We start from the raw sequence: 17,694 nt of genomic DNA, 5'->3' as shown, positions 1-17,694 counted from the left end.
TGTCACTGCCCCACAATCAGTCATTAGCCAACAAGATTGAGTAACTCATAAAAAGGGCCGTTAAAAAAATTCCGGAGAAATGGAAAGCAGGAGGTGATGCAAACCCTGGTTAACAAAGGCAGAGGCTGGGGAGGCGTGAGCGGGTGTGAGCCGGTGTGAGCGGAATAACCCAGCCCTGATAAGCCACAAAGCAGAGCCAGCTGCTCCCTCCTCCCTCTGTCGCCTGAGTCAGAGAAGCTGGGATGTGTTCAAAATCGAGCAATGTAATTAGCAGGTTGCATCATGCCCCTCGATTATAAATTACAATGGGCACAAAGAGAGTGGACAGAGGAGCAGGGATTAGATGGGTAATTCAATCCCGGTGACCGGGAGGGGGCGCAGGGCCAGGAGCTGCCACCTGGCCACTCAAGACCCTAGCAGCCCCTGCCTACCATGTCACGGGGCAGTGACAAGGCCTGCTCACTGCCTGCTTTGTGTGGCCTGGGATAATGATTTACAAACTTGAGGAATCGGGAGGTGCGAAAAGAAGATGACCCTCTTAACCCAGCCTTTGTCTACCTGCTGCCGGAATACCCAGCCCCCCACAGCCCAGTGCACCTGTGCACACGGATGCGTTTTGAGGATGGTCCAGGTGAGGATCCCTCATGGGGCCTGGGCCGATAAGATCTAAAAGGGCTGAGAGGGTGGGGGAAGTTGGAGGCATGGTCAGGGATGACTGAGGCTCAGCAAACAGAGATGGACTGTAGGGATCCTCTGAGGCTTCTCTCTGCTGGCAGGGTGGGGGAGGGGGGACACACATAGGATCAGCCAGCTCTGTCCCGGGGGTGGGGAACCTGGATCAACACCAGGCTTTGCCACCAGCAGGCTGTGGGAGACTGAGCAAGCCATTTCTCCTCCCCAAGCTTCGGTCTCAACACTGCAACACACCGGCTGGCTCTATGACCAAGGCAAGCCGTTTCCTATCTTCATGCCTCAGTTTTCGTACCAGGCCTTACCATAACCTGGCTGTGTGACCTGAGACCTCAGTGTCCCTATGTACAACGAGAGATGGGATCCAGACAATTTTTAAAGTTCAGCTTGGACCAGGATGAACTGTTTTGCCAAAAGCTAACCAACTAACCAGCTAACCTATACCTTGGAGACCAGGGAGCCGAAACTGGTGGCTCTGCAATCTGAGCCGAGTGAGGCAGAGGGAAGTCACAGCATAGGCACGCAGCAGGCTCGGGCAAAGCAAGGCACCGGTGGCACCATGCCCCCTGCCCGTGGAGACACACCCTTTACTTCCTCCTGGTGGCAAAGATTTGGCCTGTCCGCCTGGCCTTTGCAAACAGCCTTCACTCCACAATGTTTTCTTAACAGCCCTATTCTTGCACACAGGAAACAATCCCATTAACTTTATTATCTCTGCAGAGGAAGGACAGGAATATATATTTGCCCTTAAGTTCAGTGAACTCAGCTTTCTCTTGAAAGAAAACCACAGAGCTGAGGAACTGACTGTCCTATGGGAAACTTTCTCCGAACGAGGCCCAGCCCCAGCAGAGTTTCATTCTGAGTTCAGAGGAGGGAGATCACAACTGCCCCCTGAATGTGGCACTCAGCTATTCCGGAACCTCTCTAGGCCTCAGTTTCCTGGATTCTAAACTGATAGAAAGGAATATGTACTGTCAACGAGTAGGTGGAGACTGGGCTGGAATCCCAGCAAGCATTACCCTCACTCAGACTCCAGCATCACTCCTGGACTGTCACACAAGCCTCCAGTCTCAGCCCTCAGATCCCTCTGCCACTCTGCAGCCATAGGACCTTGCTAAAGCGTGTGATTGATCACACTCTGCCCTTTCTTAAGGCACCAAAGTCACCCATTTCCTCGAAGTCCCAGCTCTGAGCCTACCTTCCTCTCCAGCCACTTCCCTCTGTGTTGAACCCAAGTTACCCAAGTCCTTGGTCCCTTCCCAGCATATCGCAGGCTATTTCACACCACACCTCTGTGCAAGCCGTTCCCGCTGCTGGGTTCACCCTTTCCCTTGTTTGATAGCCACTTTTGATACAGGATCTAACACTCCACTCTGCTACCACCTTCTTCCAGGAGCCCTCCTCCATGTGCCCCTTCTGTGCTCCCCAACTTGAGCAAAGATCTGCCTTAGCAAGTGTTAAGCCAGATTGAAAAGCAGTGTCTGTGCTGTGTCCCCGCTAGGCTGTGAGCTCCTTGGGGAGGAACTGGCTGTCTCATACCCGCACACGGTCAGCACTCAGAAGTGTCTTCCTTGGTGAACTGCTGCCTTTTTCCACAATGCGGCCTGAGGCCTGGGGCTGGGGAGTGAATTCTGGAAAACTTCCTCATTTATTTATTCATTTACTCATTTATGTAATATGAATACAAGAAGAGAGGCTGGAGAAGGAGAACATGACCACACCCATCAGCTTGAACACTCCCTAGAAGCTCCTGACCCCAGGGCAAAATGTCCCTGAGGCAGCCCCCTAGGATGGGCAGGGGTAGTGGGGCCTGCACCCGATTGGCAGTAATCTCCCACCTCCCTCAGTCTACAGAAGCGGGTGCGAGGAGAAAGTGACAGGAAGGGGGGTAATCTAGAGGCATCTTTCCACCTGTCAGGAGATCCCAGCACGTCCTCCTGTTGATAAGGCAACTGTCCTTGTGTCTGCATTGCCTAAGCAGGTGACCACTCTGCTCCCACGTCAGGATGACACTAGATCCTTAAGTCGTGACCTCACTCAGGCATCTGTCCTTGGGTCCTGTCTGCTTCTGAGCTGAGAGCAAAAGCAGAGACATAGTACCTGGATACCCTTCCTGGCAACTGCAAATCACAGAACAGGTGTGGCATTCCCATTCGATCGGACAGGAAAGTGAGACTCAGAGAGGTGGACACACTTACCCGAGGTCACACAGCTTGTATGAACCGACTTCAACCTGTGAAGTGCATCCTTTCCTTCTTTCTCCACCCTTGGGGGTTGAGCTATGCCCCATAGCTGGTCTTTACCATGTCCGATGTAGGTAGAGATGTGAATGACAATAATAATTACATGTGTTAGATACCTACTATGTACTTTGCACAGTTTTAAGTACTTGATTTTCATTCGTTCAATTTATATTTATTAAGTGCCTGACACTGTTCTAGCTGCTGGGGATATGGCAGTAAGCAAGACAAAGTCCCTGCCCTTGGGGAGCTTACATTCTAGTGGAGAGACAGAATAAACTAAGAAGCGAGTAAATAGAAAATAGTCCAAGTGGTGAAAGTAAGTCAGGAGAAGGGGTGATCAGGGAAGGCTTTTGATTTGGTGACATTTCAGCAAATCCTGAAGGAGCTAAGCGAGGGAGCATGGAACTATCTGGGGAGCAAAAGTGCTAGGCAGTTTTTTATATGGGATGCCTTAGACTCTGTTTGGAGTTTTACCTTCCTCATCCACAGAACAGGATGATGCTATTATCTCCTGGGCCCGGTGGAGAATAGGAGGAGGGCATGGCAAATGGAGAAACTTGATGCAGGCACCAACTCTGTGTCAGGCTTTGCCCCCAGTCCTCACGACAATCTGGCATAAGAGAAATGATTCTCCCGCTTTATGGAAGAGGAAACTGAAGATTGGAGAACCTGGGTGAGACCCAGGTTCATCACCCAAACTCCTGTCCTTCCCACTGCGTCCAGCTGCCCCCTTATTCTTGTCCCTGTATCTAACATGGGTTTTTATTTTTTTGTTGTGTTTTGTTTTTATTCTAAGCCCACAAATGAGACAGGTCCAGACTGAAATGAAGCCAATGGACCCTCCCTTCTAGTTGCAAATCCCCAGGGGCCTTGGGAGGAAAGAACTGGTATTGTATGCCTGTGGAAGTGATATGGATTCCTCAGCATATTCTCTGTGTGTGTGTGTGTGTGTGTGTGTGTGTGTGTGTGTGTGTGTGTGTGTACGCGTGCGCACGCACAGGCGCACGCACGTGCACATGCACAAGGTTAGGGGATAGTCTATGGGGCCCTTCCCCCCAGGATGGGTGCTGGATGCTTCTGAAGGCCTCGTAGGGGTCTACTTTCTCTTAGAACCTGGCTTTTCACTCTGAAGTCTGAAAGCCTCTCCCCTTCCTAACATAGCCGTGTGGGTGCTCTGGCCACCCACACAGTGCTATGGCCTTGGACAGACAGAAGTCCAGGTGTCAAGAAGCTGGGCTTGACCTGGGGACAGCTGGCTCCTGTGGGGAGACCTTCCCCAGCCCCCAGGATGAGGTTGCTCAGGCCTAGCCAGGAAAGTGGACCAAGGGTAGGCTCAAGCCTTGGGTTCCCATGTCTGCAGCTGCTCCTGGGACCACCCCATGTGATGGTGGCTACTGAGGCCCTGAGAGACCTGGGGGGCCCGAGGGGGTGGTATTTTCTCAGCAGGATTTATGTATATGTGCATGTGTGTGTGAGCGTGTGTGAGTGAGTGTTTAACAAGGAGTGGGGCCTGCTTGACTTCTGAGCCTGGAATTTATACAGCCTCTCGTTGGCGGCTGCAGTTTATCTTGAGTGAAAGAATAATAAACTCAGTTGACAGGATGATGTATTCAAAGCATCTTCCTGTCACAGCACAGAGCCCTGCCCGCTGTTAGGATGTCTGGCATGGTGGGGACTGTTATCGAGTGTTTAGGCCCCACGGATTGTCAACAAGCATTGTTTGCAGGTTTGGGGCCAGGCAGAGATGGGCCGGGCTAGGATGGGAGTGGGGTGGGGGTCTGGCCGCACAGGCGGTGAAAGGACGGCCGCCCAGATGGGGTCAAAGAGGCATCTGCCTTTGATGGAAGCTCGGAAGCCAGACCCCTACTCCCTGCCCTGACGTTCCCTTCCTGCCTTGAAGACAGTCCTTCCTAATGGCCTCCACACTGGTCCCAGCCCAGGTCCAGAGGTAAATGGCCAGACTCAGGCCTCACGGCACTCCGCAGGATTGGGAAAACCTCCCCCCACCCACCGACTTCTCATTTTTTCCAGCAAAAAAAAAAAAAAAAAAAAAAAATCAGCATTAAACCTCAGCTTTAAAAAATATGAAAAGGGTGAGAGAAAGCCAGTCACCTGGGCTCACTCATAAGAAGGCTCTCACCCCAGTTCCCTGACCCTCCTCTGGGCAGCCCTGGGCCAGTCCTGTGACCTCTCAGAACCTTCTTCCTGCCCTGGGTGGTAGGGGAATCTCAATGCTTGTCCCACCTATTTTATAAATGACATTGTTGCCAAGCATTAAAGGCTTCTCATGGGGATGAAGTAAGATGAGGATTAGGCAAACACTTTGAACACTTGGAAGCAGAAGACAAATCCAAATTATTTATTTTTTCTCAAAGCCCCCTAAACTTCAGTCAGCAGAGCCTTGCCTTCTGCCTCAGCCAATGTGCTTCTCCCTCAATCTCCACTATTGGGAAGTCCTTTCTTGTACTTTACCTCCAGTTTTTCATTTCGGTTTTAACTGTTGCTTTGGAACACTTCACACGTGGGTTCCAGTTCTGATTCTCTCTTAGGAATCCTCTTTTCTGGCTTAATGGTCTCTATTCATTCCCTGCTTCCAGGCTGAGGGCTTTACCTGAAGCAGCTCCACGACTCCACTTCTGCCCCCAGAAAACATGGGGGAGGGGGGTGGTCTCCTGGGCCCCACATAGGGCTACAGGGACAGCAGCAAGGACAGGGAAGGAAGGGAAGCCCCACATGCCAAGTACTTGACCAAGCAGCTGGCTCCATCCCGGGAGTCAGTTTGGAATCTTATTTAATCCTCTTAACAGCTGGTATCATCCCCATTTTACAGATGCAAAAATGAAGCCTGGAGATGATTCTGTTTTTTGCTCGCTGGCAGATGGCAGGAGGAAGACTCAAGCCCAGAAAGTCCGGCTGGCTCCAGAGCTGCACTTGACCTGGCAAACTCAAAGGAAGGCAGGAAAAAATCACCCAGAGGCTGTGGGGCTGAGTCAAACAGCCGGTCAAGGCCACAGGAAGAACGATGGAGGGTCAAGACTGTGGGAGTGAGGCTGGAGTGAGGACCGGTGTGGGAGCAAAGGCCTGCAGGCTGGAGCAGATCCCAGGGGAGACATTGGAAGAGGAGCTCAGATCTGAACACGGGACACATGTGTCCTGAGCTGAGGACAATGACACTGTACAACAGGAAACAGTCTCCTCAGATCCCTGACAGTAATCAGTATTCACTCACTCATTCATTCACTTGTCCATCCCTTCACTTGACCTTTATTTATCCAGGGAGTCCAACCCCTCAGAGTCTAATGAGAAAGACAGACATGTCAGCAGGTCAGGGATCCCCGAGGTCCCCATTCACCCATCCATCCACCCCATGTGTAGTGAGTGCCAAGCTCTGAGTTCTACAGACGAGCGAGCCTGTCCTTACCCTCCAGGCACTCTGACAAGGGGAGAGGCAGACAGACACTTATAAATCGCATGCGTATGTGTTCATCGAGTCAAGCAACATTTGAGAGCCCTCCATTGAAGGTGCCAGATCAGGGCAACGACCAGGACACATGCCTGCGCATGGCAAGCTCAGACCAGTTGAGGACATGAGGAAAGAGTACAAACACTTCAGCTCCAATACACAGGCAGCTGTGGAAAAAACTGAGCAAGAAGCGGAAGGGACATGCAGTGGTCCCAGAAGAAGTGACCCTGCATTTGAACTTGCATTTGTATGTTCACTTATTCTATCATTTATCTGTTATTGCACATCTTTTGCATGCTGAGCATTTCTGGAAACAACGGGAGAACCCACGAAAAAGGCCATCTTTTCAATGGGCAGACCGCTCTCTTTGCCCCCTTTGGGGGACAAAACAAACTTGGAGTAGAGACTGCAGTCCTGGGGAACGGGCAGTTACAGACGCTTCCGAGCCATTCAGAGGGGTACAATGGTTAGGAGATGGAAGGCATTTAGCAGTGCAGCCTGGCGCAGGTAGAGGAAAGCTGAACCCTTTCCAGTGGGATGCTGCATCTGGGCCATACTGTGCTCTGGCCCTGGCCCCTGAGTGATCTGGAGCCCAGGCCACATTATGCAAGCAGAAGATGGGGAGGGAGTGGGGAAATTGGGACTCTGATAGAGCAAGAAGACCCAAGCTCTGTGCAAGAACATATCTGGGGATCCCTGGGTCCCATTCATTTGAAGAGAGCCTCATTGTCAGGACTTTCTGGAGCCCTTATTTGCATTTGCCCTACCCACCCTATGGTATATTTGCATTCCTATTTGCATATGTTTGCATAAAGCATGCTCCTCTCCATATTCATTTCAGGCATTTTGATTTATGTCATTGCTCCCCTTCCCCAGGTGGCTGTCCTGATGTCTTTTGCTCCCCATTCTGGAAGGGAAAAACAGGGAAGGGACCATACCCAGCTACGGACAATCCCAGTGTTTCTGTGGCCTAGTCTGGTGAAGGCTGAAAGTGATTTTCCTGATTGCTAATCCGCCTGCCTGGCCATGTTGTGCTCCTGCTGAAATTGCTGTAAGCTTGACAGGTCCCTGAAGACTTGTAAGCTGAGCTGTGTCCTCAATGCTCTTGCTGGGCCTAGGGGAGCACCAAGCCAGAATGAGAACCGCCTGTGAACTGTCGATCCAAAGGCAGCTAATGGAGTGATGAGTGAGCATCGCCTGGAAGTCTGGAAGCCAGCCATCCCACGTGAGTTGCCTCGGCTGACCAGAGGGTTGGGGTCCTGGATAGGGCCCGGCTGCAGCTGCAGGCCTGCAGAGTATGCCCCCAGCATCCGCACACGCACAAATATATGCACACACACAAGTATATGCACAGACAGAGCAGAGTGGAAATTTGACTTTGCAGTTCTTGTGCAGTCTGGAGCGGAGAAGAGAACTGAGAACTCTCAAGTGCTGTGTGATCCCAGGCAAGGCCCTTCCCCTCCTTGAGCCTCAGTTTTCCTTCTGTGCCATAAGAGTCTTCCCAGTGTTGGCTTTTGCAAATGCATGCAGGCAACCCCTGCTCATCATCTGGGCCCCAGAGGGGATCCTTCTGTCACAGAAAGGCCAAGGCCAACTCCGCCATCCTGAGGCTCACACTCTTCCTCCCTTGGAAGCCTCCCTCTGGCCTCTAGGTCACGAGCTTCAGTGAGCTCCTTGTAGACGTGCATGTTGCCAGTCAGCTCACACTCATTATGATGTGACCAGGAAGGAACCAAGAAGCTGCTGGGAATTTAGCCCCCTCCCACATTCCACCCCCACCATCTCCGTCTTAACGAGATTCTCCTGGAGATGCTCCCATGTCAGGGCACAGGAATGTTCCCACTTGGGTAGAGACTGACAGGAAAGCTGGGGGGCTGCCTCGGAAGGCCTCTTGCCCGCCAGCTCTGACCTCAGGCTGAGAGCTCCTGAATCATGTAACTCCCCCACCTCCCCACCACACACATCCTGGGCCATGCGGTGCTCAGCTTGTCACCGACAGGCTCTGCTAAATGAGGTGGCTTGATTGCCCCTTATCGCAGGGGCTTATCTCCTGTGGTCACTCGCCTGCCAGACTCCAGTGAGCCACTCGGCAGGCCTCTCCCAACTTCTCGCTTCTCCAGCCCTGGCTCTCCCCCTGCCCCAAGGGGACACTAGTTTCCATTGACCCTCCCTCTTGGTCAGTCAGGCTGGGGATAAAAAGGGATAGAGGGAACTAAGAGAGGACAGCTTTTCCCCACTGCCCTTGACCTGACAGCTTCACACACACTCTAAGTCACTCACTGTGTGATACAGATTTGGGGGGCCCAGCCCAGCCCATCTGTGGTGCAGTTTTACAACCTACTCCCTAAGATCGAGGGTTTCCTAGAGCAGAGGTCCTCTCAGATTGGGGGCTCCCCGAGGGTAGAGATGTGTCTCCACTTCAGTGACACTTTCCCCACCATCCAGCCTGATCTGCTCACAATACAGTGTCACCTGCTCCATGGGTCAGGGGACAGCGCTCGGAGTCTAGACTGGGCCTTCCATTGCCTAAGGATCATAACACCTAGAGCTCTGCCTGATGGCAGGAGAGAAGAAGGGGCCTGAGCAGAGGCCATGGGGTACCTTTGAGGGAAACAGGCCATCACCTGTGAGGATCTATACACAGTTGAAATAGGAGGCCGGGGAATGGACATGATGATCCATTTATAGACTCTGGGTCAATAAAACCTTTGATAGGTTCTCAGTGTTCAGCGCAGGATGACACTGTGGTGGGGTGAGTTGCTTATACATATTTTTTTTAATCTGGGGAATGAGTTGTTAATAAAGACAATGAAAAAAGAAGGAAAGACGGAAGATAAGAGGAATGGAGGGAGAGAAAGAAAGCGCAGGGAAAGGGAGGGAAGGGAAAGGAAGGGAAGGGAAGAAGAAAAGAGAAAGAAGAGAAGAGAGAGGAGAGGAGAGGAGACTCATAAACTTTTCCTCTTTTAAGTCTCCTGTAGGGAAGTTTATTTGTTTAAAATCCTCTTATCTCCAACACTTGTTTCTTTACGGGTTGAGAGGTCTGTGGAGTGAGGCTGGTTTTTCTCCCAGTGACAATAGAATTTCAAACTCCATAAACGAGCCATGGTGCCCGGGCAGAGGAGGAAGATGAGTTTCAGCTGAAAGCCCTCGATGCCTCTTGCTGCCCTTTTTCTATCCATCCTCATCTCGGGGGCATCTTCATCCAGACCCAGACCCCTGTGACACAGGACAGGGGCTGTCCTGCCTCTGTGGTAGGCTCCAGCCAATCAGCCGCTCCCCGCCTCTCCTCCCTGCCCCCTTAGACCTGGCTGGACTTCTTCCCTTGAGAACCACCCCTGATGCCAGCCCAGCAAGAAGTCTCCCAGCCTTTGCTTGGGCTGTCCTCCCCACCTCCGTGGGGCCCTCTCTCCAGGTGCTGCCTCTTCCAGGAAGTATATCTTGATGCCCTACTCTCCCTAATCCACTTGTTCATGTGTTCATTCTTTCAACGTATTTTTGAGTCCCTGAGCTGTGCCAGGGATAAAAGATAAAGGGCATGGGGAGCTCAGAGTCCAGTGGAAAAAATCGAATGTCAACAGTCAATAAAAGCCCTTTATGGTGAGTTTCAGTTTACTTCAGTCTATAACCATAATACCTGGTATCATCTGAGGGCTTACGATGTGCCAGACATTATTCTAAATATTTTATATCGAGAACTCATTTAATTCTGGAAACAGTGGCATCTGGTGGGACTATCAGCCTCCCTAGTTCACAGAGGTCCTATTTGCCCACAGTCTCAGCTCATGAGGGTCAGACCTAAATGCAAACCCAGGCAGTTCCAGCCAGAGGCTGAGCTCTCAAACCCAGTGCCCTTAACTGCTTACCTCACAGCAATTAGGGATGTTTCTACATACCCTCAAGCCTACCCTGTGCCCCTCATCCTGTAGGAGTGTCCTGTGATAGTCCTGTCGTGGACCCAACTTCTTGCCCAGGGCCGAGTCCGTCATCTTTTAGAGAAATGACTTGCATTTGGTCCTGCCTGCTCCAGCTCTCCTGAGCCTTGGCCTGCTCTCTGTGACCCATCTCTCTCTGGGGACTGGGCATCTCGCAAACCAGATTGTCAGCCCCTGGCAGGCAGAAATCTCCTCAGCACCTGGCCCAGTGTGGGCCCAGCACAAGACTCCTTGAGCTGGCCAAGGAGGCCAGTCTTCAGACCAAGAAGAGAGGGTGAATGCTGAGGGTAGCAGGGTGACAATATTGAGGGTGGCCAGGGCAGGGGCTCTGCTCCTAATGACTCTGAGGAAAGTGCTCATTCCCAAATGGCCTCCCCACTCCCCCGCTCCTTGAAGAAGTTTATCTCAGGAGGTAAATATCCTCCTGACCTGACTCAAGCTTCAGTTTCCTCAAGGCCCAGAGAGGCTGGTAAAAAACAGCCCTCATCTCAGGGATCATTTGGGGATTCGGCCCCTGATGAGGAAACCCCTGGAAGCTCAAGTTCTGCCCCTCCCCGTGGGTCCTAAGCAGACTCGGTGGTGCTGGAGATGTCCCAGGTCTGAGGCATAGGAAGGGAAAGAAAGGAAAAAAGAAACCAAATACAAAGAAAGAAAGGAATTGAGAGCAAAAGTGGTGCATTAGCTCATCAGTTTATATTGAGCACCTACTGTGTGCCGGGCACCGTGCTGGCCCTGGGTGTACAATGTAGAGATGGAAACCCTGGCCTTCCAGGAGATCTCGAAGCTGGCTGTAGCTAGTGGTAATCTGTGGGCCCCAAAATCCAGGTGGGGAAGGGGGAGACTAGGGTGGTATGACCCATCCCTGAGTCAGCTCATCTCACCCCCGACAGAGGCAGAGACAGGTGACAAGGTTTATGTCCAAGGCCCTAGGCCTCTGATGTCCTCCCCTCCTGACCCAGAGTAATGGGGGCCCCAATCCTAGCCCCTGTGACTGGACTCCGCTCCTACCTGAAGTTAACTAGGGAGGTGGTCAGTTCAGGTCTGACTCAGCTATGACTGCCTGACCCCCCGCCCAGCAAGACTAGCAGTGTTCCTTGGGCACTAGTTTTCTTCTTCACTGTGTGGGGACAGAAGACAAAGGCTGCTTCACCATGGAGTCTCCTCACACCTCGTGAGGCTCCCTCACCAGCCTAGAAGCCCCTCTAGGGCAGATAGCAAAAGGAGAATCTCTCAGAGCTGATGCCAGAGCCAATGGCCTCCCCGGCCCTGGGCCAAACAGCCTGAAGAGGAAGAGATGGAACTGGGAGACGCTGGGACCAGTCATGGCGAGGCCTTCTCAGACCAGGCCCTCCTGTCTTCCTGGCTGCCAAAGTCTGTAACAGGGCTCTTTTTCAGGCCTGCAGCCCAAGCCCTGAGTGCATGTGCATGTGGGCACTTGCATGCTGCATGTGTGCCTACCAATTCACATGAGTGTGCGCACACGCATGAGTATGTGCATGCTTGCCTGTGCAGGCTTATAAATGCAGAGGCCCTGGGACCTCGAGGACTTGGCCTCCTCTTACCTCCAAATACACAAGGCTGTTGTCTGGCCTCAAGCCTCGGCTTCCTCAAGGCCCAAAAAGGCTAATGAGAAACAGACCTAAGTGTGCTGCCCTTGGGTGTGCGTGGCCCTAATGAGGGAACCTGTTGGTCTTAGGGTTTGCCCCTCTCCTGAGCTCCGAGTGGCCTCAGTCCTCTCTGGGTCTTCCCTGTCACGGATACAGAAAAGCGATTCAGGAGGCCAGGGCTGCCAGGCTGGCCTGAGGTGAGGCTGGTGAACGCCTCTGTCAGAGATGCTGCCCACCTGCCCTCTTACCACTGCCATGCCTCTGGAGGGATTCCAGAGACAGAGTGTTCCTCAGTGGATGAGAGGGGCCAGTGGCTGAGAGGAACTCTCCTCCCCTCAAGGGCACGGGACTCCCCTGTCCCAGCATCCTCGAGAGTGCACTGGGAGAGAGTAAGGAGGCAGAGGGTTCTCGTAAGTCTGGGTTTCTCAAAGTCAGATCACAGATCTCCTGCTTCAAAGCCCTATGTGAGGTGGTGGTGGGGGGCCCACTGAGAATGCAGACTGCAGGAATTGGCCCCACCTCCAAAAAGTCCTGACCAATCAGGCCCTAGGTGGGTTAGGAAATCTGCATTTGTAACAAGTGCCCCAGGTGACTCAGGTGGCACTAACACGGTAATGTTTCAGAGATCACATTTTAGAGACATGAATTTAAATCTCCACTCAATTTCTCTTCATCCTTGTGGTGGGGTTAATAATATGACGTCATAGAAATAATGTCATATCATAGATACTCGACACGTGGTAGAGACAATCACAGCAAAAATAATAATGACAGTGGCTGACCTTAGCCTACCGCCAGCTATGTACCAAGTCCTCTCCTCCATTACACGACTCACACACAGAGTCGGCCCCTCTCTTATAAATGGCAGACAGGAAGCTTCCCTCCTCTGGGTACGCAGTGGGCTCTGGGTATGGCCCCACAGCTGCCCCGTCCACCTAAACCAGCACTTCCAGAAGCCCCTGCTCTCTTAGGAAATGCAGTCCAGAGCCCCTAGGAGCCAGACCTGGTTTCCTCCGGGCTAATTGGCTAATCGCTGGCTGCCTTGATAGCAGAGGTCTAGACATGACTACTGGGGCCAGGTCCTCACTCTGCCCATCTCTCTGACCAGCTCTGAGCAGAGAAGGATTAACAAGCAAGCTGGGTTTGCTCACCTAATTCTTTATCGAGGCCCTGGCTTCTAACAAGGGACGGCAGACAGTTTCTTTCCCAGGCAAAGAACCCTGGGAGGCCTCTGGATAGGAGGAGGGAGGGAGATAGGTATAGCTCTCCTTTCATCCCTGTTGGTTCGGCCTCATCCACCCCTTCCTCCCCAGGGAGCACAGACACTGGAACCATCTCAGCTCACCCTGAGTCTCTGTGGGTATGGGCCCCCCAAACCTTGCTTTTCAGACAGGAAAACCTCAATAAGGGCTTGTGGCTGACCCAATCGTTAAATGAGAAGGAGCCCGCTCTGAACCCAGGTCTCCAGACACTCAACTCTGGTGCATTTAGACCTCATCTCTTGGCAGTGGGACAAAAGCAGAGAAAGAGTTCCATGGGGCCCCGGACAGAGAAGTCAGGGACACAGGCTGCAGAGAATGGGCCCCACCGGGGAGAGGAAGCGAGAGAGGGACAAGGTAAGAAGGAGCTGGCCACTCAGGGAGTTAACTTTGATGGAGAGGGATAGTTTGGGCCACAGGGAATGTCATTAACTCCAGCAAGAAGGCCACTGAGGAAAGACGGAGAAGTGAGGCCTCAACCAAGAGAAGAGAAGGTATAGGTGAGGGGGCACTGGGACTGTTCAAAGCCTCTACACGAGTCACTCCATTCATTAATCTAATTATGTTAACAACCGCATGAGAGCCATAATATAATTCCCATTTGACAGATGAGAAAGCTGAAGTCTAGAAAGTCTCTAGAACTTGCCGAAGTCCACACAGCTGGCAATGGACAGAGCAGTGAACAGCCTGCCCTGGCACTCAGCCCTGGAGGAGGTCCCAGGTCACTCCCCCAGGGCTGAAGAGAGGTGGAAACGAGCCGCCCTCTTCAACCTTCCACCCTCCCCGTAAGCTGCTGACTGCAGAACTCAGCTAAGAATCCAAGTCTCAGCTCCCTAACCCCCACCAGCCCTCACTTCCCATGCTGTCTGACCCTGTGCCAGGAGCTGTTCAATCTCCTCAGCCTCCAGGGAGCCTTCTGACAATCCCACCCCATCGCCTCTGCCGGACACCCAGAGCAGTCCTTGCATCTGCCAGGGTGCAGGGCACTGGGTCACTTGCATGGCTCCTTGCAGGGCTGCGTGATGCAGGGGTTAGCATGGGCTCCAGACTCACACAGCTCTGGCTTTGAAACCTGTCTCCCAGCTGTGCATCACGGGGCCATCTTTGCCTCAGTTTCCTCATCTGTAAAGTGGGACTAATAATAGCACCTACTTCAAAAGACAGTAAAAAATTAAAGAGGTACTGCAGGTGAAGGATTCGCCCGGAGAGGGGTAAAATGAGGCTGGAAAGTTGTGCACCTTCACCCACGTCATAGGGCATTCTAGTGGCAGTGGCAGAACTTTAGAACTGAGAGATGAGGAATGAGGCCCACGTTAGAGGTCGTCCCATACCAGGTGTCTGGATGCCTGGTTCAGTGTTCCTGTCCCTTGGCCATGAAATTCCAGGGTCCCCATGGTTGTGAGTGCTCAGAGCCAGGCCCCGGGAAGGCTGGACAAGGACAGCTTCTCAGGCCAAGCTTTCTCTCACCTGCCCTTTCAGCCCCCACACTCCCTCAGAGACTGTCTCCACCTGACCCCGGTGGTCTGTCTCAGGTGCGGAACTGTTTGCAACAGGAGCCTATTGTCTGCTGGCCTGAGTGCACCTGTAGTGCCTTGTCCCAGCCTGGTGAGTCAGCTCTTGGCAGGCCACGGGGCAACCACCCCACATCATCATAAACCTGAAAGAGAACCTTTCTTTTCACTTTTCTCCTCCTTCCTCCCTTGCTCTCCATGAAGTGGTCATCTCTGCAGGGCAGCAGCGAACAGCATTTTCTGCCAGGATTTCTTGAGTCTCCTTGGCCAGGAGACAGGGTGGGGCCTCAGAAACAAAGAGAATGCAGCCTAGGGCTGGCCAAAGCCCCTGATCTGCTTTACGGCTGCCAGTGCCCCCAAACTCCCTGCTTCCAGTGGCGGTACTGAAGCCAGGGCAAGCACAGCAGTACCTTACTTATCCAGAGTTCACATACTTTACAACCTCTATCGTCTAGACCGAGATCTGAGATCAAAAGTTTTCTGAGTAGACTAAAGATGTTCCTGACAATTTTCTGACAAGAGTCTGACAATTAAACTTTAGAGCTTCATGCATTGATTTTTTTCCCTTACCTGAATCGGAGCCTATCTACTCTTACCTTACACACTATCCTAGCATGCTTGGTTATCTCATTTACATATGTATCAGAGGAATAAAACCAGAATGGGGAAAAGACCATTAAGGATATTCTTGTTAACAGCGAAAGATATCAGGTGATAAAAATATAAACCAAAAAAGTAAACCCAAGAACTAAAAAACTAAAGCAATCTCGAGTCATTCGGGGCAGGGGCAAAGAAAATGACATACCCCAGTTCCTAGGGGCATCACTATGTTTCAATTACAGTAGGGGATATTCTTAATGGGGACCCTGTGTATTCGGTGGAAAACTGGATTATGGTCATTCGCTGTTTAAGAAGATTTGAGACTATGTGATACATTTTTTTACAAGGAATTTCAAAGAACATGATTTCATACTTCTTCATGTTTTTGACATTTAAAGAATTAAGTAAATGAGAGTTAATAATGGCAGACTAAGTGATTTAGGCCAATGCCCCCTCTGAGGACAACTAGAACAGCTGGAGAAAATATTTTAAAAATCTGCTCAAAGGCCTCAAGGAGCTAAGAAGATAGTGAAGCATTTCTGGGTCGTGACTAAGACCTAGAGAAGAAAGGATGGCATTTGGGGCCATTTTTTTTTCCCCCTGAGGGTGTTTGCCCATTCAGGAGGGGTCTGCTAAGAGTCCAAGAAACAGAGCACTTCTTTCGTTCTGCCTTGTGGGACTAAAAGGACATGAGTTGAATTTCTGGATTTATTAAGGGATGAGACTTAGTGGGCCATGTCACATGAATATCTTCATAACACAGAACAAAGGACAGGACATCCAATAGGAAAAATGAGCAAAAAAATATGAATAGACATGTCACAAAAAGGGAAGTGCAATGGCCAAGTATATGAACAGACATGCAAATTCACTAGTCATTAGAGAGATGCCTACTTCAAACAACAGTATAGAGAGGTATACTGTGACATGGCCCACACAGGCTTGTGAGATCCTCCTGGGGGTGATACACACTTCAATTGGATAAAATCTATAATATCTCATTGTCCAGAAGAGATCATCAATCTATTGGAATTTTCTCAATAATAGAAGCTTAACTCTTTTATCTCTGTGGAAGTTTCAAAATTCGACTACAAAATTTTCAACATTCTTCCCATTGAGAGGTAGTGAGTTTCCTCCCCTCAAATCTGGGCTGGCCTTAGTCAGTCATTTTGTGCCCAGGAGAATTCAGTAGAAGTGATCTTATGACTTCTGAGGCTAGGTCAGAGACAGCCCTGCAGAGAAGGCCTAGCTCTTTTGGGACACTCACCCTGGAGGAAGCCAACTCCCATGTAAGATATCTAACTACCCCAAGAATGCCGTGCATACGTGCTCTGGTCAACAACACTTGTCAGGCTCCCAGCCAATGACTAGCACCAACTGGCTCCATGTAAGAGAGCTATCTTGATGTCCAGTCCTAGATGACATCTGACAGCAACTGTATGAGAGACCCCAAGTGAGAACTGCCCAACCGAGCCCTTTCTGAATTCCTGACCCACAAAATCAAATTCCTGAAAACAAAATTGTTTATATCACTGAGTTCTGATAATTCGTTATGCAGCAAGAGCAACTTCAACAATCTACTGGAACATAGCAAGCATCGTTACTTTAAACCTTTGCTGATAACTCCAATACATGTAGCCTTTAAGGGTCTGTTTTTATTGTCTATTGTTTCCAATGTTTTAAAAATTATGTTATCGGACTCTTCATGTTGTGGATAGTTTCAATCATGTGTTGGACATTTTATGTACAGACTTGTTTGTAGAAATAATCCAAGGCCCAGGATGATGATACGTTCCTTCGGAGACGATTCACATTTGTGTGTCTGCCAGATGTTTGGGTCACTAATAATACAGAATCACCAACTTTAATTTTAAGGACTGAGTGATTGGAAACTGAGCCGTCTACTTCTGGTTTACCCTTAACTCCTAGAATACAGACCTTTGGGGTGCTTCCTCAAAGAGAGAGGGTTCACTTTCTTTTGCTTCATAGATGTCACGAATTTTTTTTTACAAATTGAAGACCCTCCACCAGCAAAAAGATTATGAATTTTTTTATTATGATGCTCGTTTTATTTCGGGGATCCGGAACCGAACCCACAATATCTCCAAGGTACGCCTGTACTAGTTTATCTTCTCACTGCAGGACACAAGAGTCTCTCCTCCCCACATTGGGTATAATCCGCCATTCTAATTTGGACATTCAGTTGGGTGCTGGTGGAGGGTCTTCAATTTGTAAAAAAAAATTTGTGACATCTATGAAGCAAAAGAAAGTGAAGCGCAATAAATATGGTATACCTGTACATCGATTCTGAGAGCAGCAATCTGGCTTTATTTAGTGAAACTAGGTAAGCATGCACCCTGCATCCCAGAATCCCATAAACAGGTATATC

At 50.7% G+C, this 17,694-nt stretch overlaps 1 long non-coding RNA gene across 2 annotated transcripts; it reads left to right on the top strand.

Moving 5' to 3' along the window:
* Positions 1-223: 223 nt before the first annotated feature.
* On the top strand, positions 224-8,603 carry LOC120596068 (uncharacterized). 2 transcript variants are annotated; one of them, XR_005651077.1, is made up of 4 exons: positions 224-631; positions 2,672-2,828; positions 5,764-6,643; positions 7,273-8,603. It is a non-coding gene; the product is annotated as an uncharacterized LOC120596068 (long non-coding RNA). The 2 variants fall into 2 exon arrangements; XR_005651076.1 differs by lacking the exon at positions 2,672-2,828 and having other exon boundaries at positions 234-631.
* The last annotated feature ends 9,091 nt before the right edge of the window (positions 8,604-17,694 follow it).

The sequence above is a fragment of the Pteropus medius genome, unplaced genomic scaffold, assembly GCF_902729225.1.
Source record: "Pteropus medius unplaced genomic scaffold, Ma_sr-lr_union100, whole genome shotgun sequence".
NCBI classification, from domain to species: Eukaryota; Metazoa; Chordata; class Mammalia; order Chiroptera; family Pteropodidae; genus Pteropus; species Pteropus medius.
This window is presented reverse-complemented; position numbering and strand designations above follow the sequence as displayed.